The sequence below is a fragment of the Alosa sapidissima genome, chromosome 24, assembly GCF_018492685.1.
Source record: "Alosa sapidissima isolate fAloSap1 chromosome 24, fAloSap1.pri, whole genome shotgun sequence".
NCBI classification, from domain to species: Eukaryota; Metazoa; Chordata; class Actinopteri; order Clupeiformes; family Clupeidae; genus Alosa; species Alosa sapidissima.
Genome location: NC_055980.1, coordinates 14,788,292 through 14,812,053, shown reverse-complemented (window position 1 = coordinate 14,812,053; position 23,762 = coordinate 14,788,292). Strand labels below are relative to the sequence as shown.

Below are 23,762 nucleotides of genomic sequence, written 5' to 3'. Positions count from 1 at the left end.
GTAGCTTATAGCTGTGCCTTGGATACTAAAAAAAAAAAATAACACAGAGAGAGAGAGGAGAGAGAGTATCAGTGTTGTGGGTACCTTACACAAGCTGCCTTTATCTGACAAATCCAAGCCAGCTCCCAATTTCTCATCCAGCGAGATCCCAAACAGGCGCTCCCGGATCATAATAAAAATGAATGCAGTAGTTTGCAGTTCACTGAACAATAGAGATTTAATGCCAAATTAGGTGTGTGACTCTGGACTACCTCTGGTTCTGCAAATGCTATGTGCTTGTACTTTTCTAACTCCACCACCCCCCTCTGGAGCAGTAAACTATCCTGCATTAGTAATCATCAGGTAAATTCATAGTCCGGGGATTTTGGGGGATGTGTGGAGGGGAAAGAAAGTGATGTCAGCAGTGCTCTTGTAAAATCCAGACTTGTTCACCGTCTTCATACAGTCAGGGGAAATACATGGTGGCCAGAAAAAAAGTAGGAGGAAGTAAAAAAAATAATAAAAAAAATCACATTGCCTACAAAACATTCTCACTTCATTTTTTTTTCTTATCCCTTGAACTCCATTAGCCAAAATTGATGTACATTGAGAAGATATTGCCACTCAGATTCTGGTCAATTTGCCAAACGGATTAAGTGTATCAAATCCATTTTGCTGAGTGCATTGAAGAAGTGTCAGAATGAGGCATTTTCAATTTAGCCCCCGTATACCCCCCTCACATTTTCTCTCCTTCTTTCTCTCTCTCTCTCCCTCTCTCTCTCTCTCTCACCTACACTTCCACACTCAAGGGCCTCGGCTGTTGTACACGCTGCTTACCCAGCGAAAAGCAGGCCGGGACACGTATTTCATGTGTACCCGGCATTAAATTACTCTGACACAATCCACATATTTGATTCACCATTTGGCCGAGCCGTAATGATTTGGGGGGGCTCTGCTGGCAACCGCCCGCAACCGTCAGCCCTTGGTTTCCTCACCACCACAGGAACAGAACACGTCTTTCTCCAGGCCTGGTCGCAGCCCGATTCCTTTTTTTTTATGAATTCTTAGGAAGACGACATTGGTTAAAAAATGCAAGCATTAAATATTCATGGGAGGCAAGGAGCCCTTCACCCGTGAAGCCAGATCCCCTCCCAGCTATTGAGAAACAGAGAAACTTCTTGCAGATTTCTCGCTCTCCTTCTCTCGCCCACTCTCTCTCACTCACTCTCTCACTCTCACTCTCTCCCTCATTCCCCCCATTCCCATTTTAAACCAGCGGGGCTTAGCTTAACAAAAGCCGCATTCATTGTCTGAGAAAGACCAGGCCCCTGCAAATCATTCAAGAGAGTGCCGTGTGTGTGTGTGTGTGTGTGTGTATGTGTGTGTGCAAGGTTTAACGTTCCTAAAAAGTTATATACTGCAGTAACATTTGTAGAATGAGGGGTGGGGTGGGGCGGGGGGATGTTTGGTTTAGAAAAGTACTTACATTTCCTCAGGGCTACCATTGCAATGTGAGCAGAGGTTCGTGAGAGAATTCAGCTAATGAGTAATGAATAAGGTGTGTGCTACCGAGAGAAAGCCGACCTCCGATGCGTTCGTTTGCAAGCATTTACCGCGGCCGACCCTATTCTCCCCTCAACTCTGCAAACGCCACACATTACCGTGACTAACCCAGCACCACTGATACATTCCGTTCATTAATTTTGCACTCGGAGGACCCCTCTTATTTACCGACCAAAACAATCACATCAGCAAGCGACGGAGTAATGGGCAAAATAATTCATGTTGTTTTCCCCCAGAAGAACAAAATAATAAAACACAAATACACGCACGCGCACGGTATGTTATTAAATCCATAATGCAAATTAGGTTATTAAAAATGAAGGGGGAAACATTGTCCCTGGACATGGGGAACAAGGCCAAACCGTCCCTTCTCTGTACAGAAACAAAAAATAAAACAGGTAGAAACCGCTTGCGGGCATTTCGGAGAAGATGGGCTTTAACAAATGCAACCCGTGGTGGACCAGAAGGTACGCTGCCCCTTGGGTGACTTAGCAAACTCAACCGAGGGCGTTCCACTTTGCCTGTGAAGTTTATAAACAAAGCGTCTGCCTAGGAGCTGTGCTGCATGATCCTACAGACCCCCTCCCCAACACAAACACACACACACTCAGACGAACCTCCCCAGACAAGAAGAATTGCATTGATTGTGTCTGGGCTTGTTTTGTAAATACTGGCACTCTCTCTCGTTGCTATTGTTTTTTTTCTCTCAACAGCTCATCATCGAGATGCATACATTTTTTTTAAGAAATGTACAGCCTCGGGCTCAATGAATTAACAAAAAGCTTGCACCTTGTTATTATCCCTAGCATGTCCGAACAGTTTTCCTTTTGTGCAACACAGTCTGCTGTGCAGGCAAATCAGGAATTACAAGAGTCACATTATTACACAGCACATTTTGCTATGATTTAAGACACCACGCAAGGCTCCACTAAACCTGCCTGCAATGAAAATTATAAACAGCTTCTTATTGACACAAATTTGCTTGAGCAGTAAAACGCCAAGAAAGCGCTGACAAAAAAAAACAAATGCAGCAAAATCCGATCAGGAACCAATCCAAAGCCTCTAAAATCTGCAATCAGCAATAGGCTGCATATCTAGACACTCATATAAACTAACAAGAGGACTCCCCCTCTGCCATATAAACTTTACCAAATTACTGTAACGGGAATGTATTGTCATAACTACAACATAACTACAACTACTGCTACAAAACATCTATAAAAGAAGGGTGAGCTTTGCTGTTGGGATGTTATATGAAGGCAGCCATTCCAGAGTTGATGACACAGGAGCAGTCCTGTGATTTCCCTACTTGAAAATTAGGGTACATCTGGAAAATAGCAGAAAAAGTCATGCAGTTGCAGTGGTAACGTTGTTCCATTGTCGAACAGAATCGACTCGACTCGAGTCGCCTGTTTCCAGACCAACAGCTTGGCATCGGAGTTGCTTATATTATTCTCTCGGAAATCAAGTTGTAATCATTGGGTACTTTGATCCTTGAACAATTATTTGAGAGGGGGGAAAAAGGAAAGCAAGAGAGAGGGTGAGAGAGTTTGAGAAAATCAACTGCAACGCAAATTATCTGAAGCATTCTTTTGCTCTTGGAAAGCTGCCAAGCCCTTTGAAGCCTCCGCCTGAGACACAAGGAAGCCTGCTCCAAGCGAGCGGCAACAATATCACCCTATTCCCTCCCAATTTGTGTTTACAACAAAAAACAGCGAAGGGAAGGGGGTTGAAGAGGGGTAAAAAAAAAAATCACTAGTCAATATGGCTGCCTAATATCTTCATGGAGAGCCTGTCAAAAAATATCAAACAAACAAAGATCCCAGGACAAAAAAAGTAGCTCTTTTCTTCCCTCGTCCTTTTGAGTCTGTAACAAGGCTCTAATCCTCTGTAATGATTTACAAAGTGACAAGTCAAACAGATTTACTGTGACAGATTGAAAAGAGCCCAACATAAATATAATTACCGCTCACGTGGTGTCTTTACACCAACCCCGCCGCCCACCCACCCCCGTCCCTCTATACAGCCACACAATAGGATATGTTCAGCAGCCGGCAGCCATACGCTTTTTTTTTTTTTTCAATTTGCTCATCAAGATCCGACATCTCACAGTGGAACAGCACAAAATAAATGATTACAGGGTCTGTTAGCACTTAAAGTGGCAGGGCCTTGTTAGCCTTGTGGTTTAGCTTGCATTAGTGCATTAGCCTGCTGCCTTTCTTTCTCTTCCTCGCTCCTTTTATTTTGTTCAGTGTCTGTGTGTAGCCGGCACTGGTCAACCCTTGCTTGACATCATGGCTGATGAACCGTGACCCAAAGGCAATGGCGTGTGGTAATTCCTAAGACACCAGCTGCAGCTAGCAGCTAACTGCATGCTAATACAGGAGCTCTTGCAAGGGCAGATGCCCAGCGAGTTGGCTGCCAAGCACATGGTTTTTTTAAGCGCGAGTGGGAGAGAGGATCTTGTTGCAGCCAGTCATGCTTTTCAATTATGAACGCTCCCGTAATGATAAAATGGTGAGATCATTCGGATGGTGGTCTGCCACGTTGATTTGATGCACTGCATAGTCGAGGCAAAGGTTGGGGGTGGGAGGTTAGCGGCACCTTGCTGGCAAGGACTTGCGGTGACATGCCTGCAAGTCCCTTGGTGGAACTCCTGCTTGCTTTCTGCTAAAGAACCCAAGTGCCACTATGCCCATCTGACTCATGCTCCACGGCCCACACACCTCGCATTTACCAGGGATGTCCCCCAAAATAGCGTCTCATTTCCCCCTCACAGAGGCCACATGCTCCTCTTTCCATGCAAACGAGCCTTGATTGCCAGTTGAGTGTTTGGAGGTATGCGTTCTCGAGCGTTAAGCTAAAATATGTGCTGGTAGGGAGTGGAATGAGAAAAGAAGCAATCTGGCTCGCAGCTGAGCTTGACTTTGACACGCGGCAAGACATAAGAAACCCAACTAGCTGCACATCCACTTAAGGCAAAGGATTCGACACAGGGCCCGAAACGACGGTTTCTTCCTTCTGTGACAATGCCCATTTGCCACAGGGACAGACAATACCCATTCCTTCATGTATTTATGAATAGAACCTGCCTGGCTTTTACTCAGAGAAAAGGTACAGAATCCTTTTACTAATAAACCAAATTATGGGTAAATCCTAGACCTGTGAAAATACCCCCAGTGTTTCCCATACATTGACTTATTTGTGGCGGCCCACCACAATATCAACAATGACCACCACACAATGATTTTCCAGGTTGTACTAAATTGTGCTTTAATCTGGTCGGGATCATAACCACTCCCACCAACCGCTAATTTGTCAAAAACTGTTGCATTTAAATTAATTCTGCAAACCAACCACCACATGGAATTCAATTCTCTGGGAAACACTGACCCCATATTACGTTCTATCAGCAAACAAGCGAGATTACAATTCTCCTAAATCAACCTGCACCCACACACAATTAATCGCGCTTTGTGCCAAGTATTTGTGTTTCTTAGAAAGAGCTCTTGAAGTGTCATGAGTGAATTTAAAATAGAAGTGACAACATTTACTGTAAAATAGCCTACATGATTCATATTATTCTTTTAAGGGCAACTTGTGTGAGACAATGCATGTGTCTTTTATCTGCTGAGAAAGACAAAAGGACCATATGTCTGGTACTTTAGCAATGAATTAATGCAGTATTGCACAGAGAATACTCCAGACTGGGCTGATTAAAGAAACAGACCTCGCCTTGCAAGTCTCCACCTCCCTCTTCACCGTACTGCTAGCCTACAATACAGAAAACACAGATGCTGCCTAAAAACACCAGATGCTGCCTACATGTGACACGTTGGAAAGGATCACTAAACGGAGGGTGGGTGGGTGCTGTCATTCTTGTTTGTGCCCACCCCTGAATATCCTGTTCAACCCCCCACCCCCTCACAAATACCACCACGAGCTCTCTCTCCAACCCCCCACTCCACCCCACGCCAAATGTCAAGTCCAGGTGCAAGCGACAGAGCTCCCCCAAAGACTGCCTTTGAAATTAGGTAGTGGCCATTTATAAAAATAAAAAAAAATCAGGGGGTCAATGGGGGATGGGGGAGGAGATGGTTGGCCAGGACAGAGTGGGGGGGGGGGGGGGGGGGGGGGGGTTGGACAGTCACCGGATGGCGAGCAAGGAAGTGAACAGACAATGTTTACACAGTGGTTATTTAAAGTCATCTGGAAACGGCTCCTCCAGCCCAAAATAGCAGAGCTGGCCGCTGCAATACTGCGTCCCTGTGTCCCGGTCCAGAGTCCCGACCACAAGCCTCCCCACCCCACCCCTCCACACCCCCCCCCCCCCCAACCCACCCCAAGCCACAACCTCAGGTCACAGCTTTACACAAAGACCCAATAACACAGCGAGGAATAAAAGCTAGAAAAAAAAACCATGGCCACACACACATACACATGCGCACACTGGCGGGCACACACACACACGCACTCACACACACTGACCCATACACACACAAACACACACACACAGTGTGCTGCTTTTGATTTATTACGCTCTATCTGGCACTGAGACTTCTATTACCATCTTCATTTCTTGCCTGCAGCTGTCACCTCAGCACAGTGGTGGTGGGGGCTGATGCATGCCCTGCACCTGAGCTGCCACTACAGTTACTGCTGCTGCCGCCGCTGCTGCTGCTGCCGCTACAACCGCTGCATAATGTGCTCGGTGTAGAGGGGAAACACTTGGTACCAAAGGTTGACAGAAACTCCCCTATTTTCAAATATGCTGTGTGCGTGTGTGTGTGTGTGTGTGTTTGTGTGTGTGTGTGTCTGTGTGTGTGTGTGTGTGTGTGTCTGTGTGTGTGTGTGTGTGTGTGTGTCCTGAACGTTTGTATTCATTGGACGCTCATTTGAGGCTGGGTTCAAATGTTAAAGTGATGTCCGTTTTGGGAGCGTCTTTACTCAAAGGTCACCAGCAGAAGGGCACTGAGGGAATTCAAACCCTGATAGATGTATGGAGTCATTTGTGTGGCTGAATGAGAGATCTACGGTGCGAAACACCAATGGCAGCATCATGAAAAGACTTGTTTTCTGCCCTCTTGAAAATGGAGTCTGTCTGACACCACCAGCACGGCGTGATGGATGCAGGGAAACGGGGGTGGGAGGAGAAAAAAAAATAAAATAATATGATGTTGGTGCGAGAATATCACAACGCAGAGCGGAATGGAGTCCGCGGTGACGGATGAAATGAAATCAGGAGGAGAGTGCCATTTGCTCAAGATGCCGTGTCGAAGTCAAGCACCACAGGAGCGATTTTGGCACACCGCACCTTTCGCTTGTCGGCGAGGCCTGGGGTTGCTGGGGTAACAGATTACCCTTCTTTCGCTCCCCCGACTTTCATAGACTTATTGAAGAAATTATCACAGAGGGAGAGAAAGAGACAGGGAGCGATTGAGTGCAACATTGTGGGGAAAAGAGAGATAATAAACAAAGGATGAATGGGTTTACAGCATCCATACCACACTGAGGTCAAAGCATGAGGAACTGAGTTCAACCTGGGTCATTTCCCGATCCCACCCATTCGCTCTCTCCTGTCACTCACTCTCACTTCGCTCTTTTTTCTCAATAAAACCCCAACAAATATACTATTAAAAAGACATAGCACGTGTATCAATGTACCACTGGTCTTGCAAGGCCATGTGTGACTTCGTCCACTCATCACGACTGTACACTCCAGAGGAGAGGAATCAATTTTAGATGGTTGATTGTGCCAAAATCAACCATAGACGAGGGTGGAATTTCTTTCAAAAAAAACATTCTTGCTTTGGACATTTTTTAATTTAAAATAAATGTCAGTACTTTCTGCTCTGTTTTCCCAAGGTTTTGGGATGACTGTGAACCTTCAAACTCAGTCAGAACCTTTTGTTGCGAGAGGTGCTCTTAGAAAATGTCACCACTAGACATGTGCCCGTAGACATCAGTCTGTATCAGTGTTTCAGCATTTAATTATTCAGCAGGTGGCTTTGCGCCCAGAGAATGTCTCATTTGAGTCCAAAAAAATGTGCCTCTGTCAAGACTTGAACTTTTGACTCTGGCGTTGAGAGCACCAAGATCTCAAATAGTCACTTTATCAGAACACAAAGGCCTTCTTGAGTGAGAGCTTCCGAAACAGGAAGCACACCAGATAAAGATCCACTGCTGCCCAAGAGGGCAGCAAAATACACACAGATAACACACATGACACATGCAACACTTTCTGCACATCACCCATCTCACCCACAGACAGTGTGACAGACAGAAAACTATCTAGTCTCTCACACACACACACACACACACGGCAGGTGCTTTTGCAGATCAATAACTCACCTCCAGTGGTTGTCCAATTACCTCATGCTAAAATATTCCCCAGATGTAAGTATCCCCTGCAAGGTGGCATTGGGTAAAAAAGCATCAAAGTCAACACCTCAGATTTGCCGAAGGACGACTGAAATCACCTAAATATGCCGCTCGTGTTTAATTTATAACGGCGGCATATTCAGGGCTGGCTGAATGTTATTTACGATTCAGGGGCTGGCCACTTACTTCAGGCACTGGGAACGACGCATTGTGACATCCTCCTCGTATGTTTTTCACCGGGTGTCAAATCAAACATGCATGAGCCCGAGACTGCTGAGCCCCAATGGCGGCTTCGCCAGCACAGAAAGCACTTAAGAGAAAGCACAAAGAGTGAAACTGGTGCTGAGGTGCGGCTCTAACTGTGCCACTGTCATCTGGTTTGTGTTCACACATACAAGCCATGCCACTGACTGTCACTAAATGTCTTCTGTTGGCCCCTATGGAGAGGAAGTTGGACTGCAAAAGGTTTGAGTTTGCAGGAAAACCACAGTGGCGTGTGGCTGATTACGGGGTAAAGGTTGGATGAAGCAACATGGAAATGAAACTAGCAATGAGTGAAATTCAACTAAACAAACATGACATAATTTCACTTATAAAAAATGTGATGTGATTCTGGAATCTTACAAGTTACTGGCAGTTTCCACACCATTTTAATGACCATTTCTCCAAAACTGACTTAAATTTTTGACCAGTCTAATGCAAAATCACACATGTTCTGTCCAATGCTATTCTCTAACCTTAAAGTATGGTACATGATACAGTGCTCATTTCACAAACCTATTAAAAATGCTATACACTTGAAATTTCATGTTTCAACATCTTTAAAGATGCAACTTCCTACAAATTCTTCAACACCAGATACCAATCTCCAAACATACAGTAAATGTAAACAGACACACTTTCAGATAGAACACTACCTTCCCGTTCCTGTTGCATCATAAATGGGATTTTAATCAACAAGGGTTAGTTCAATATTATATTGCTTATTTCAAGTCTGGGCAGCGAGCCAGTGAAAATATTTGGACACGTTAATGATGTGCCAGCAATACTGAAGTGTCCCGGTGACCGCGCGAGTTAGCCTCGCCGCGGCAACATAAACAGCCAACATCGGCCCCCATTGTTCAGCACTAACAAGCCCGGCGATGGGGGTCAATCGCGTTCTCCCTCCCTGCCTCGACCGCTCACTCATACTCTAGCAAGTAACACGGATGAAGAGGAGGAGGAAGAAGATGATGAAGAGGATGAAAAGATAGAAGAGGTAGAAGAAGAAAAAGAAAAGGAGAAATGGCATGTACAGAAAGAAAAAGAAGAAGAGGAGGAAGAGGTAGAAGAGGACGAAATGGGGGGGGGAAGCTACCCTCTCCAGTTTGTTTGGTGTGGGACTAGGGTTAGAGTGTTTCCACACACCCAGGTCATTCACAATCTCTTACAAAAGGGGGATATTAGATTAACAGAGATTAGGCGTGAGTGGTGCTCCCAAAAAGAGCTAGAATAACAAACTTCATGCTTAGCTCGGAGTCAACAGTGGGATTACGGGGAAAAGACGTTTAAATCCGGCACTAATATCCACGATGGGCTTTCCTTACAATGGGACATGGGTGTTTCCGTAAGCTCTGCTCAGTGGATACACACAAAAAAGGTCTTTTTTCCCCCTTTTCGTATGTTACCACTCCTGCTCAGCTTCATCAAGTAAGTACCAGTGTGTGGATGTGTTTGTGTGTGTTTGTGTGTGTGTCTGTGTAGTGCAATACACATACACACAAAAACAACTCACAAATTCACAGACAAAGACTTGCACAAATACACACAGGCACACACTGTCCAAAATCTGCCAGAAAGAACATCAAATAACAGCGCTCGGGATTTTACTACTTTCTTGTCCTGACACACCAAGATGGGGGCAAAAAACAATAACAGATGTCTGGTGTTTTTTGGCTCACAAAAGATTTTTCTACACCAAAACAAAAAAGGCATCCCACTTCACACAAAATATTTTCCAGGCAGCGGAGCTCGGGAGTATTTGTCCTTGTTGCTGTTGCGGGGCCAGCCTGAAGACCGACTCTCTTACCTGCTCCGGCTAGGGTGCAGATTAGCGGCCTGAAGCCATGGCTTCCACCCCTGTTACACCCACAGCTCCGGCCCAGCCAGAGAAAGAGAGAGAGAGAGAGAGAAAGAGGGAGAAAGAGAGAGGGAGAGGTTGCACGCTATAATATGATTAAATACTCTGTGGTCTGGCGCCAGCCTTGGCCACCCCCTCGTTATTTTTCCCTCCGTCTTGCTCTATCTCTCTCTGTCTCTCTCTCTCCCTCACATTCTCTCTTTTCGCTTTCTCGCATGGGTCGCTCACTCTCTCTTTTTCCTCTCTGTCTCTTTCTTTTCTGTCTCTCTTGCTTTCTTTGTCTCACAGACGCACACTCATTTTTTTTCTCTTCCTCTCTCTTACCCTGTCTGCCCCTCTCTGTCTCCCTCTCTCTTGCTCTCCATTTCTCACTGTTCCCTGACATTCTCCGTACCTCATAGTCAGACTCAATGTTAATGTTTTTTTCTCTCTCTTTCTCTTTCTCTCTTTCTCTCTCGCCTTCTGATCTCCGCTGCCACGAGACAAACACAACTACCATGAGAACAATTAAATCAGGCGCTCTCTCTTCCCCGAGTCACAGATCGGGTTCCTAACGCGGACCAGCCAGGAAAGTGACAGACATGATCTATGTTCTCCCACACACCCATCCACCTCCACCCTCCACCGTGAAACGACCCGGGTTGGGATTGGGGGGCCACAGTAGCCGCCCCCCCTCCCAAAAAAGGGGGGGGGGAGCACAGGTGCTGGGCAGTCTGGGGGTACATTCCCCGGCCCCCTTCACAGCCCTCACTGTGAGCCGGAAGACCGACAATACTCCACAGAAGAGGAGGAAGGCTGGGGAACGAGATCTCTTCAGCAGAGTGACTGGTTCTTTGTCAAAGCCAAGGTTATGGGACGCAATCTTAACCAGCCCATGCATTGTTATGTCATTAACGGGTGGATATAGCACTGCTTGGGATCGCCGGGGCGACTCTTCCACTAATCGATTAATCATACTCGCCGCTGATTTATCTGAGCAATGAGAGGCAATTAACAGTGCGGTTAAGAACTCAGGGATCTTTGCCTTGTCACAGGGGAGAGCGGAAGAGGAATCTGCTGAGTGCTCAATGTGAGAATAAGTTATCCCAGGGCATTCATTCACACTTTTTTACAATCTCTCTCTCTCTCTCTCTCTTTCTCTTTCTCTTTCTCTTTCTCTAAAAAAATAAGAGGAGCTTGAATGTCCTGATACACACATATGCACTGATAACCATCTAAAACTTTAGCATTGGCAAACACGCCACTTCCTATGCGTCCCTCTTTCCTCATAGCACACTTGTGTAGAGTGTGTGTGTGTGTGTGTGTGTGTGTGTGTGTGTGTGTGTGTGTGTGAGTGAGAGCGAGAGAGAAAGAAAGATCACTGCAAACATGGACACACTCTGTCCCATGCTTCTAACAAAGATCCCCCACTCCACCCCACCCAACCCACTACCACCAATCACATTACAAGCAACAGCAGAGGCTAAATGCACAATTTACTGGCCACTTTAGACCCCATTTGCAATTGATGAGCGTGAGGCCTGTGAGCATGGGGGAGATTTATGGCCATGTGCCGCTGTAGCACCGCAAAGAGGCCCCGGGTCACAGCAGGAAATGCATGGGAGAGAAAGTGTCTTGTTAAACCACTTTTATGCGATCATCATTTCAGCAAGGTAATTTATATTGCCTTTATTGATGGATTATTAAATGTATAAACCTTATTGCAAAAAGGGGTCGCTCTGAAATGGTGTGGTGGTGTGTGGAGGAATGTGATTTTATAGACACGCCGTGGGAGCCTGATCTGTGAGAGATGTGAAGTCACTTGATGCACACCTGACCACCCTGGGTGACAATAAGAGGGTGTGGGTCTATCTCCATGCATCTAGATGGGAAAAGGTAATAACTCCTCCGGTCTCTCTCTTTCTCTCTGTGTGTGTGTCTGTGTGTGTGTGTGTGTGTGTGTGTTCTCTCTGATCTCCAGCTTGAATCATTTCCCATGTGGCAGGGCAATTTTCAGCTCCCATACACTCACCTCAACAAGAGCGTCAGAGAATGGAGTGGGAGACCGACACAGAACGAGAGAGAGAGAGAAAGAAAGAAAGAGAGAAAGAAAGAGAAGGAGAAAGAGAGAGGTCTGCAGCAGTGTGGCCAGCATGACAAACACACAAACACCACAGTCTGGGGATGACTTAAACATTCATCACCTCATCCTCCCGAAAAAGAGAGAAAAAAAAGTGTGAGATGAATGAGGCTCGCACAGAGCACTGAGGTGATGGCATGACTGAATCACTCCATCAGATAGAGAGAGAGAGACAAACACAACAGGAAGAGGTGAGGAGGCACAGACGGGTATTTTCAACCAGTCCACTCAGCACCCAACAGCGGTTAGGACACTTAAATAGCACTTAAATACACGTTGGGCGCACAGCCCCCGCAAAGCCAACTAGGAGCATTGTGGAAAGTTGCGTAGTAGTTGAGTAGTAAAATTACATTTTTTTTACAGAAGTGTGAAGCTGTTAATTATAAGTCTTGTTTTATAGAACACAACAGAGGGAAAGGGAAAAAAACATTCAACCAGTGTCTTGTGATCTCACGAGGACACACTAACATCAGACTCACTCTATCGTCATAGACGGGGGTAAGGATGTCCACAAAGCGCATTTATGTAATGACACTGGTTTATAAATACTTCTTTTGCCTTCCATAACAACGTGTGCTTCACTGGCGCGTTTTGGGGGTGGGGGGGAGCCCAGTTAATAAATGGGTCTACTTGAGTCCCCTGTCGCACGTGCTGGAATCGCAGATCTCCGTTTCAATGTGTCTTTTGTTTGACGACTGGTGTTTCAACATCCCCAAGCTGAATAGGAGAAGGGTCAGTGCAGTGCAGTGCTGCTGCCCCCCCCCATCTCCAGTCCTCCACCCAATGCTAATTCCGAGTCGCAACCTGGGGGCCCCCACAGTGAAGGAGAGGGGAGGGAAAGAAGGAGGAAAGTTAACTCACCCGCTAACACCAACTCTCTCTCTCTCTCTCTCTCTCTCTCTCTCTCTCTCTCTGAAATATTAAACATACCAGGACCTCTTTTGCCCTAAGAAATATTTAGCACACTTGAAACCAAATGAGAAACGAGTATGTCGCCAAGATGTGTTGTGTTAAGCACACACATATGCAAACCCATGCTTATGTCAATGTGTGTGTGTGTGTGTTGGGGGGGGGGGGGGCTGAGTGAGAGAGAGCACTGACCAGCAGCACCTATGTTTTCATAGAGGGAGGACAGATTGCTGTCTCATACTCCGTGCAGCTTTGATGATGTTGCAGAGCATTAGTACTCGGTTACATCATTACAATAACAAGGAGAGAACATAGTGGACCCTCTAGCCAGAGAAAAAGACATGCTACACTTCAGCCTACATCGCGCAGCACCGGGAGCCACTTCAAAAAGACGGAAAGAGTACCAGGATCTCACGAGAATTGTGATTTCTTTATCAGCAGTTTCTAAAATGCAAATATCTCGCGCCTCCCAAAACAGCAGCTGAGCATGGCTTTACAGGAGACACCCCACCTCCCTTCCTCTCTCTCTGTGACAATGGTTAAAAAGCCGAGCAGCAGCGCAGAGTGTTCAGTCAGTCTGGCAGATTTTTTTTCCACTTGGCTGTTCTTTGGCTTCCTGGACAGATGTACAGCTATGAAAGGGAACCGAGTCTTTGCAAGAGGCCCATAGTCCCAACTGGATTCAGACAGGAAAAAAATCTGGAGACAAACCCGTCAGTTGCTATAACCAAATACACTACACACACATAGCCTACTACAGCCAACATGGTCCACACCAGGTCTATTCGCCAGCGTGAAACCACATATGAAAGTTACCCGCTTAAATGAATAGCCTAGAGAAACCTAGAAGGCTAGATTAATTAAAACACACGCAACTTAAGCATAGCGAAAAGTGTAAAAAAGCACAACATGTGTTGAGTTTAAAATGCGTGTAGTCTACTCTTTGGCTACACAGGACAAATGTATTTACCGATCCGTTGCGCTTAAATTTATGAATGGAATAAAGACGGCATGGTTAAATTGTTGCACTTCCAGCACAAACCATGCGTCTTAAATGTAAACCCCAACGTTATCTCTGCGTAATATGCTCGTATGCTACCATAATCCTTCAACTTCTTGATTGATCATATCAACAGTATACCTCAACAACCTAAAAATCTGCACAATACAGATCAAACGCGCTGAACAGCAATGCCGTGTCTGTTACTGGCGAAACGTACACCCCGATTGAGATTTCCGACAGTCTCAAGCGGCCGCGGACACATCACAATAACCCCTTCCTTATTAGCGTGGTCGAGCTTTATAAACGCTTCTTGAAGTGATAACACTATCGTTGGGAATCAATTCCATCCATCTAAACACAAAACCATCCGAGGCAAGAGGTGTGAACGACAACACGGAAACAAATATGGAACTTACTTACAGATTTCACCCCGGGCGGCGAAAGCGGAAAAAATCCTCCGTGTTGTTTGCCTCTTGTTTTTAAATATCTTCCTTTTTTCCCTCGTCACAAGCTCTAAGAATGGACTTAACGTCAGTGGGTGAGTAACTGAGTCAACTAGAAGAGAGCACAGTAAGTTGAAGTGTCAAATTACATTGGCTATTCTATTACCAAAGGGCCATGCTTGGTGGTTGGTATGAAAATACGTCCCGGAGTGCTCCTTGGAAAGCCATTGGACCAAACCGGAATGGACTGGTGTGGTGATCTTCAACAATAGTTGTTCCATTATCGCACATGATGTGTAGGCTAGGCGTATTATGTTCAGGCGTAATTAATGTAGCTTGCATTAATTACTAGCGTAAGATAATCTTTATTAAGGGATAATTAATGGCTTATGTAGAGGGAGGATTCAAACGGGAAGACCGAAAATCAAACAAATATGTAAACGACTCGGTTGTGTAGACTATGATTTATCTGGGGGAAATGTTTTATTAAACCTTTTATTGGAATATTTGTGCGCTAATTTTTATTTATTACTATCTTGTTGCCTGTATTGTTGATGGTCATTTGCCGCCGTCCATGTGAGCGCAGAACTAATCTCCTAATTTGCGTCTAATTAAATTATTCAATATTTTCAATTATTTGTTTTGTGCATTTGACATGGATAGTGGCGTTACGTGCCTCTTCAGGAATTGTGAAGTGCTCCATGTTTTACAGCTTGCCGCTCTCCTGTGGAAAGCTCTGAATAACAAAGACATGTTTGAGAGAGCGGCGGCGGCGGCGGCATCGGCAGCACACAGGCTGGCCTCTAAGGTGACGTCAAGGAACTCTGACTGTTCCGAGTGCAGCCGAAGCACAACTCCACACTTCGCTCCCTGTCCATCAACGCGTGTCCTTAGATCCCTCACCACAGAGTCCTCTGGTCTTGATACGGCTGTTTAACAAGACCTCGCGGGGCTTTAATGCTTTCAAATGAAAGACATTTCAAACTTATTTCCCCGTTCTTTAAGGCATTATTTAGTTGTATGTTATTTGGTTGGTTGGCTTACTACAAATCTGCGCATTTGAAATTAGCGTGTGAGAGAGTGTGGGGGAGCTCTTATTTTTAGTCGATGGTGTCATCTGGCCAGCTTTGGTCCGATTAGCATTGCACTGGCCTGGCTGGCCCTTTCAGCCTGTCTGGGTGTCTACTCCCTGCTTGTCTAAGTTGAGGGAGGAGGAGGGGGACAGAGCGAACAATAGGCACCATTTGTCGTGCTAAAAGGTGACAGGCAGCATTGATTTCTGCCTGTTCCTACTTATCTGGCCAGCCAGGCAGACCTGCTATCTTGAAATGTATGCAAATACACAAGATGTAGCCCAGGCCATTTTGCTAGGACGATGTGAGATGGACACGTTATGAAACGTTATGAAACATTGGGTGGTGGAAACACTTTTTTTGTATTATTAGTATTATGTGTGTCCATTAACCTGATTAGTGTAATTAAATAAAATGTCTTTCACCTGAACAGTAATATAATATCATGATGATGCAATAATGAAACCAAATTGTATGATAGATTTTATGGTGTCACAGTACACTGTATCAGAGATTGTATGGAGAACAAATTGGTCCTTCTTCATTATTCAGTTCAGTCACCACAATTATTTGTTGTTTCACTCCAAAACGATTTTTTGTTTTATTCCTACTGTCACCACTCTGCACAATCCCTCAAACTCCAACCTAGAAAAAAAGGCGCCTTTTTATTGACAAATGGCCAAACATTAGCTAAGCATGGGGATGTGGATGTAGGTTTTTCTGAAGACATTATGACAAGCATTATCTACTGCAGTAATTCTCTGCTGGACACTAGCCCAGAACTCAGTGCTTACGATAAAATCACACAAGCTATTTTACCTCGGCCCCTAAATGCTTGCATGTGGTGTGTGTGTGTGTGTGTGTGTGTGTGCGTGTGTAAATATTTTTTCCTAAATATATATCTTCCTCTGCCATGGTTTATAGTCACAGTCAGTGGTCTTGTTTGTGTTCCTTGTTTCCCAAGGCGTTGAACACTAATGCAGTGGGTTGTTTCATAGCATAGTGTGAATGCATGTCTGGTTTATGCATCTTACTTATCATTCAGACTCTGGCCAAACTCTGTGAGTGCCGCTCATGGTCACAGCAGTCGTGAAATTGTTGCTTTTCTAAATCCATGAAGTGAAAAGGGTTTTATGTGGTGATAATGTACAGTGTGAAAACCCCTGTGTGTTAAGTGTGACCCTCGGCTTAATACAGTAATCACACCAATTTGCTGGATTGTAGTGTTGATTTTTCAAGCTGGGAATTCCCCCCCCCCCCCTTCTCTCCTTGACCAAATGGAATTAAAAAATAAATAAAAAACTGAGGGAATTCCCTTCTGTCTGTCTGTGAGGGAACAAACATTAAATGTAAGTTAATTTTCTGTGACAAGCGCAGGCTGCTTGCTACCGCAGCTCCTCTGCTCCTGGTCTCTGACGCGTACAGACCATGTTTGGCACAGAGCTGCAGCCATCAATGCAACAGCCATTTCATTACCTCCAGTGTGTGTGTGAATATATGTGCGTGTGTGTGTGCGTGTGTGTGTGTATGTTTGTGTGTGTTTGGGGGGGGGGGGTTGGCATTCTGTAAGAGGACCCGGCTGGGTGCAGTCCATAAGAGTGCCCATGGTTCCACACCTCCTGCTACTGCCCAACACCCCCCCCCCCCCCCACACACACACACACACACACACACACACTCACACACACAAACACACACACACACACACACACACAAACACATCGAAGCCAGATGGCTGCCACAAAGATGGATGGGGTCTAGATGGAGCAACTTCAGCTTGACTGAGTTCATGTATAATATTATACAAACAGGTGCAAAGAAATGAATCCTTTCAGTGGGGGAATTAGATTGATGTCAAAAGGCACGGATCTTTTTCATGGGGGTGGGAAGGTATTGGTGAGGAGGTGATGCTACATGCCATTTTTAAATTTGATTTCTCTGTGATTTCATCAGACAGGTCAATTTGTGATCAGGTGTATATAGATGATAGCTGGCATACCAAACAAATTATTTTATAATATGTCACATCTGACTACTTGTATGTACAAGCTGCAGATGCAATATCACAGTAATTTGTGCCCCCCCACACACACACATACTGAAATATAAGTCTTTCCTATTTATCTGTATACTCTGTTATATAAGCATAACAAACAACACTTTCCCCAACCAACAGCTATTTTGTAAAAACAGCCTCAAGCATCTTTCCTCCCCCTTCAAAAAACCGCTTCTCCGTATGCTTGAGCTTGTCCATTGAAGTGTGGAGCGGGGGGAGATATGTCTGTGTTATCATTTACAGATCCCACCTGGCCTGTGAGCAAGACAGACGCGCACTCTGGAGGCCAGCCCACATCCTGTGAAACTTCTTCACTGGCTGCCATCCAGTAGCGCGTCGCACAGTAAAGACGAAAGCGCACACTCCCTAAGATCAGAGTTTATAAATTCAAGGTTGTATGTAGGGGTAGAGGAAGCCGAGGGGCACCCTCAGGGGGTGGGTGAGTGTGTGTGTGTGTGTGTGTAGGGGGGTAGGGGGGTAGGGTCAACCCTGGCCTCAATGTTTGGAGGACAGAAAGAAGGTTGAGTTTTAGTGTCACTACTTAAAAAATAGTAAATAGTATTCATTAATCAAGAATATCAAAGATATCATATGTGTGAAACAAATTACATAACCTGTAAAGCAACAAGTGAGATACAATTAATTACAATTTAATTACAATTCCAAAAACATAAGTAAGCATACAAGCATTCACATGCTCAGAGCTCAATTATTTGCATCCCTGTCAAAGCCAGTACATTCTCATATTCTTCTGTGTTTCCCTTCATATATGTTTATGGCTTTAAAGTTGCTATTTTAAATCTTAAGCAGACACATTACTGTAATGAAGAGATATGGTGCCCCTGCGTAATCTCAATGTCAACATAAATCCGTGATTAGTCTTAAGCTTAAAGAGCTGGATAAAAGCACAAAACTCATGAAACTTGGCGGCTTGAGTCAAACCACAGGTGACTTTTGTGAGTGTGTGTGTGTGTGTGTGTGTGTGTGTGTGTGTGTGTGTGTGTGTGTGTGTGGCTGTTTATTAAGGTGGTAAGCACTAAGTACACAACAACTCTGAGCCATGGGCTCACAGCAGAAAATGTGCTATTATCCAGGGATAACAGAAAATAAACTAGAGCAAGCCACCTCCAGAGAGGAGAGAGAGTGGAGGAATGGAGAGACTCGAGGAGGGATGGAGGGAGAGTGGAGGTATGGAGAGACTCGAGGATGGAGGAGAGAGAGCACAGGGATCAACTGACAGAAAAAGGTGCGGGTGCAGCGTTTGACAACACGGCTTGAGGGAAATCAATTAAAGCACCATTGATTCTCCTTAGAGCACTAGAATACAGTGAAAGAAAGAAAGAGAGAGAGAGAGAGGAAATGAAAAGAAAGGGACCAAGAGAAGAAGACTAAAAAGAGTGGAAAAGAACAAGTGAGTGAAAAAATGGAGAGAGAGAAAGGAGGGAAAGAGACACATTGTGAAGGAGAGGCTGAAAATGATGGCAGAAAGAATCAAAACAGAAAGGAGAGAGAGACAAGAAGATGAGGAAGTCAGGGATGACAAACCATGGGAGTTGAAGTACACGGCAGTCGGAGAGACGAGGCTGCAGAAAGCCCATGCTGCTGCTGCCTGTCAGTGTGCTGTGTTTGATGGTAGTTAATGGTGGGAGCCTGTGGATGATCTGCCCCTTTGCGAGTTTATTATGTGTGTGTGTGTGTCTTTTTTTTCAGCGGTTTTCATGTCACCCAGGACAGCCAAAGCACCAGGTCTCTGTCTCCACCCCACGCCGCTCAGCTTTGGAGAACGCTGGGGCAGGTAGTGCAGCGTGTGTGCTCAGAAAGAAGGAAGAGCTCTTACAGCCAACTCTTGCCTTAGGCAAGAGAGAAAGAGAGAGAGAGAGAGAGAGAGAAGAGAGAGAGGGAGGAGGGGAGAAATGGAGAGAGAAAAAGAGGAGGGGGGTGGAATGTGTTTTCCTCTTCGCTCAACAAGAAAATGAAGGATCTAATGTGTTACATTTTAAGTTTATTGAAAAATAAAAATCTTTTTACAAGTTCTTTGTTACCCGCCTTTTTCCATTTTAAGTATAGAAGGGTTCAGATGCAAAAGCCTCTAAATGCCACCTATGTCAAAAATGAGATAAAGATGGTGAGGGGATGCTCTCCACACATAGTATACGCTAATCAAATAATTTAACTTCTAAACCCACTAAATACCACTCTCTTCCTGGTCTGAAATATCGATTTATAGGCAAAAACCTATAGGAGCCTGAATTTAAATGCTCATTTAAAAGAAAAGTGGTCAGACGGATTTAGAGGGTTTTGCATCTGAACTCTTCAAATACTGCTAAATGGGGAAAAAAATAAAAAATATATACAAATGGCTAACACTTTAAGTAAACATTCTAAATCTTTAAATTGGAGTGTTTGTCAGTATGGTGAAAAAAGGAGCCCTTGGAGTTAAACAGCAGTGCTGTTATCTCTAGCTCTCTCTCTACCTATCTATCGTTCTAAATCTCTTTCTCTCTCAGTGATCTGCTGGCTGTTTTCATGTACGATTTGCATTGTTGTGATTCATCCGCAAATGAGCGCTCCACTTCAAATGCGGCTTGTCTAACTCTCGCAACCACGGTTCACAGCGGGTGATTCACTTAATACAATCATTTACCAATTCCCCTCCCTGGAATCTCTCTTTTGTGTAACTCAAAGCCAACACACAGCAATTTCTCTGGGAACAACTCTTAGCGCCCTCTCTCTCTCCCTTCCTCTCTCTCTCTCTCCCTCTCTCTCTCTGTCTCTCTCCCAGTCTCTGTATTACCTGACACAAGGTTAACTAGCTATTTCCACCACCATTATTCTTCCATAACCGGCGGGCTGAGAGGAAGTCAATTACCGTAATAGTAAAGTATGATTTTGGTGGTTGGCACAGTCCTCTGTGAAGGGGTGCCCGGCAAAACAATTTCCAACTGTAAAACGCTAGGTAGAGTTTAATTAAAAGGAAGACATTACAGGACTTAATTAAATTGAACAACAAATTGCCCAGTGGTGTTTCTTAGAAGGATACCAGTGCTGTTTTACTGCCAGCAAAACCCCATCAGTAATATTCACTCATTCTCTCTCTCTCTCACACACACACACACACACACACACACTTCTGCTTGGCATTTGTGCGGTGGCGGTGCTCTGGGTGTCTGAAGGAGTGTGAACCTATCAGACTGCTAAATGTCAAGAGAGTGGCGGGGTCAGAGAAGGCTGCCTTTGTCATGGATATCCTCGGTGAGATGTCGAATTGTGTGATTGAAATATAGAGAGAGGAAAAAAACATTCACCTGGCATTTCTACATGTCTTCAACAAGTACTGTCTTGAAATTGTGTGTGTGTGCGTGCGTGTGTGTGCGTGCGTGCGTGCGTGTGTGTGCATGTGTGTGTGTGTGTGCGTGTGTGTCTGTGTGCGTGGCAGAGAGAGAAGAAGATAGTGCGAGGTGAAGGAAATGCAACTGTGACAGAGAATAAGTGGTGTGTGGTTACGTGCATGTGAGACTCTAAGAGACTCTAATGACATAAGATTATTATGTATATAACCAGAGAGGATGGAGAGAGAGACAGAGTGAAAAAGACTGAAAGATGGACACAAGAGAGAAAGAGGTAGTAGTCCAACTGTCTCTCTGCTGAGTTATGTCCTACTCACACCACGGGCCTGTTTGTCCAGAGCACATGGAACCTGATATGTTTTTGCTCTAGTGACCAAATGCATATTTCATTCCCCAGGCTATCCTCCCTCACCTCCCATCACATTTTGTCAATGAGATATCACATGGTCCAGTTACAGACTTCATCCCCATGTTTACATTTGTCCCACCTCTGGTCCTTTTGGCCCATATACTGAGAGACCAGAGTGGCTTACTGTATCAGTCAATTTCAAACAACAGTAAGTGTCTCTCTCTCTCTCCCCCATCCACTTGAGTTCCTCTATCTCATCAACAGGGAGAACAGCTTAGTATGAGTGTTGCGTGGCATTATGCTATTCCTGCATTTTACAACTATTATGAGACCCTGCAGTGCTGGTGTAAAACCCCTATTAATTCTTTTGTTATTGTTTAGTTTAGAACGTCTTTATTTTAATGTCGGTGATTAACTCCACAAGTAGGAAATTACATAAGTGGTGGTAGTGGTGGATAAAATAAGCAGTAGACACTCAGAATTAGACGCGGTGGATTAAATGTCCGACACATATGTTTCTTGATTATCACAGATTAAGGTCAAACCACTTGACTTAATTGACTCAAACTTGTCTCAACTACTCCACTATGATAAATTATCGACTGCCAACAGTCAGTTGTTAAAGCAGCAAGGAGATAGATTTAGCGAGCTAGCTACCTAAAACTTAAAGGCATACAAATTCCACCAACAGTCCAGTTGGAACTGATATCATTTGCTCTATAGTCATAGGCCATGTTGTGTTGTAGAACTATTCTCATATTCTACAGGGTGTTCCATGCTGGAACTCAGAACACATTGTCCACATCCTGAGTGGCAGGTGGGATCAACAGGTGTGCTTATCTGTTCTTTACATGACATATCATCAACATAAATTAGACTTCAACTGATTACACGCACCAGATTGTGTGTGGTGGGTGGGTGTCCTATGTGAGCAGGTCTTGGGGAAGTTTCTATGCAGCGCAACAGCATGGGAGCCCCATGGAGGGCACCTATAGGCCTTTATCACGGCAGCCCACGGGCAGCTGAAGCAGGGCTGTTCACTTTCCTGTTGGCAGGCAAACCACAGGTGTTCCTAAAAACATTAACGAGGCCTCTGGTTGAAGTAACTGTGGCCAAATCTGACACTTAATTAGAAACACCTGTGCTCACACTGGAACAGGGCTGTTCACTTCCTACTTCAGCTGCCATGATAAAGGCCTATAGTCTACTTCTATTAGCCAACAACAAACAAGCTTCTTGTCTGGCATGAAGTCCCAGCATTAAACACCAGACAAAAACGCCTGGCACAAACACTGCCAAATAGATCAGTACTTAAACAGCAAGGCAGCAAATGTCACACTAAGACTCTCTAATCAGACTTGTGCAATATGATACTGATGTGCAAAAACACACAAGACATCTTCAGTTAGGGATAAAGGTCAACAAGGAGTTAAGCACTCATTTGTGATTATTTTCAACAGTGATGCTTTGTAATGGAGCCACTGTAATTGTGCACTCGTATCCTGTCACAATCTATATTAACTTGCAGTAGTTTATATTTCATTTCAAGTCCACGGTTTGTTTTGCTCACAGCATGTTCCTATCCTCAAAAACAGAGCTTACATAAAACAAAAAAGGAGGTCAAACTCGAATCTTTAAAAAGAAATCTGATTAGATTGTATATCCCAGTGTGACACACAAAGACAGGAAGCAGTAGCCCTACCGATAAAATGCAAACGACACATAAACTTCCTCCAGGCACATTCTGTCAATCCTGTGGGCCAGTGCCACTGGACTTTGCATTGCATTATGGGTGTAGCAACCCTATTGCGAGAAAAAAAACTTAACAACAACATGGTGACGGTGTGTTTACTGATACACTTCAACCTCATCTGATTTGAAGCCAATTAGCTGGCAGTGTAATAAATGAATGCGCCATGCCATGTCGATACTCCTCAAGAGGAGCCTGTTGTGTCGTGTTGTTAGTGCATTACCCTCACTGCTCCGTTTGCAGCCCATCAATTTATTGTTATTGTAAGCAGTTCAACAGATGCCTCAGCATTGATCCGCTACCACCAATAGACAGAGTTTGGAAATAAAGATAGATTTCATATTATCTAATGGAGCCTCTTCCTCTGCACCGGATATGGATTTCCTGCCATTTGAAGGCTACCCAGGTCAGGAGCAGGGGATGGGGTAGGGGTTGAGGGCAGGGGGGGGGGGGGGGGGGGTTACAGGCCTGGTGCCTGGAGCTGCTCTTTTCTGTGGCAATAGGTGACACTTTGAGCAACAGCAAGGGGAAATTACTCAACATAAAGAGTACTTTAATGCGTTCATGAATAAATGAAGCCTAATATTTTTAACAACAACAACAAAAAAATAATAATAAAAGGTGGGATAACTGGAGTGTACACCACTTTTCATTCAAGTTTTTTGTTTGTT

The 23,762-nt window shown here is 44.7% G+C and overlaps 1 protein-coding gene across 5 annotated transcripts in view; it reads right to left on the bottom strand.

Annotated features, from left to right (window-relative positions):
* LOC121699765 (zinc finger MIZ domain-containing protein 1-like) overlaps positions 1-14,648 on the bottom strand; it is a 146,572-nt gene extending 131,924 nt beyond the window's left edge. For 4 of the 5 annotated variants that reach the window (XM_042082167.1, XM_042082171.1, XM_042082170.1 and 1 more), the window contains exon 1: positions 14,494-14,648. The gene's annotated coding sequence lies outside the window, so the exon portion shown is untranslated. Of the gene's footprint in view, positions 1-14,489 lie in introns of all 5 variants that reach the window. The other variant, XM_042082168.1, reaches the window with a different exon arrangement.
* Positions 14,649-23,762: the final 9,114 nt, after the last annotated feature.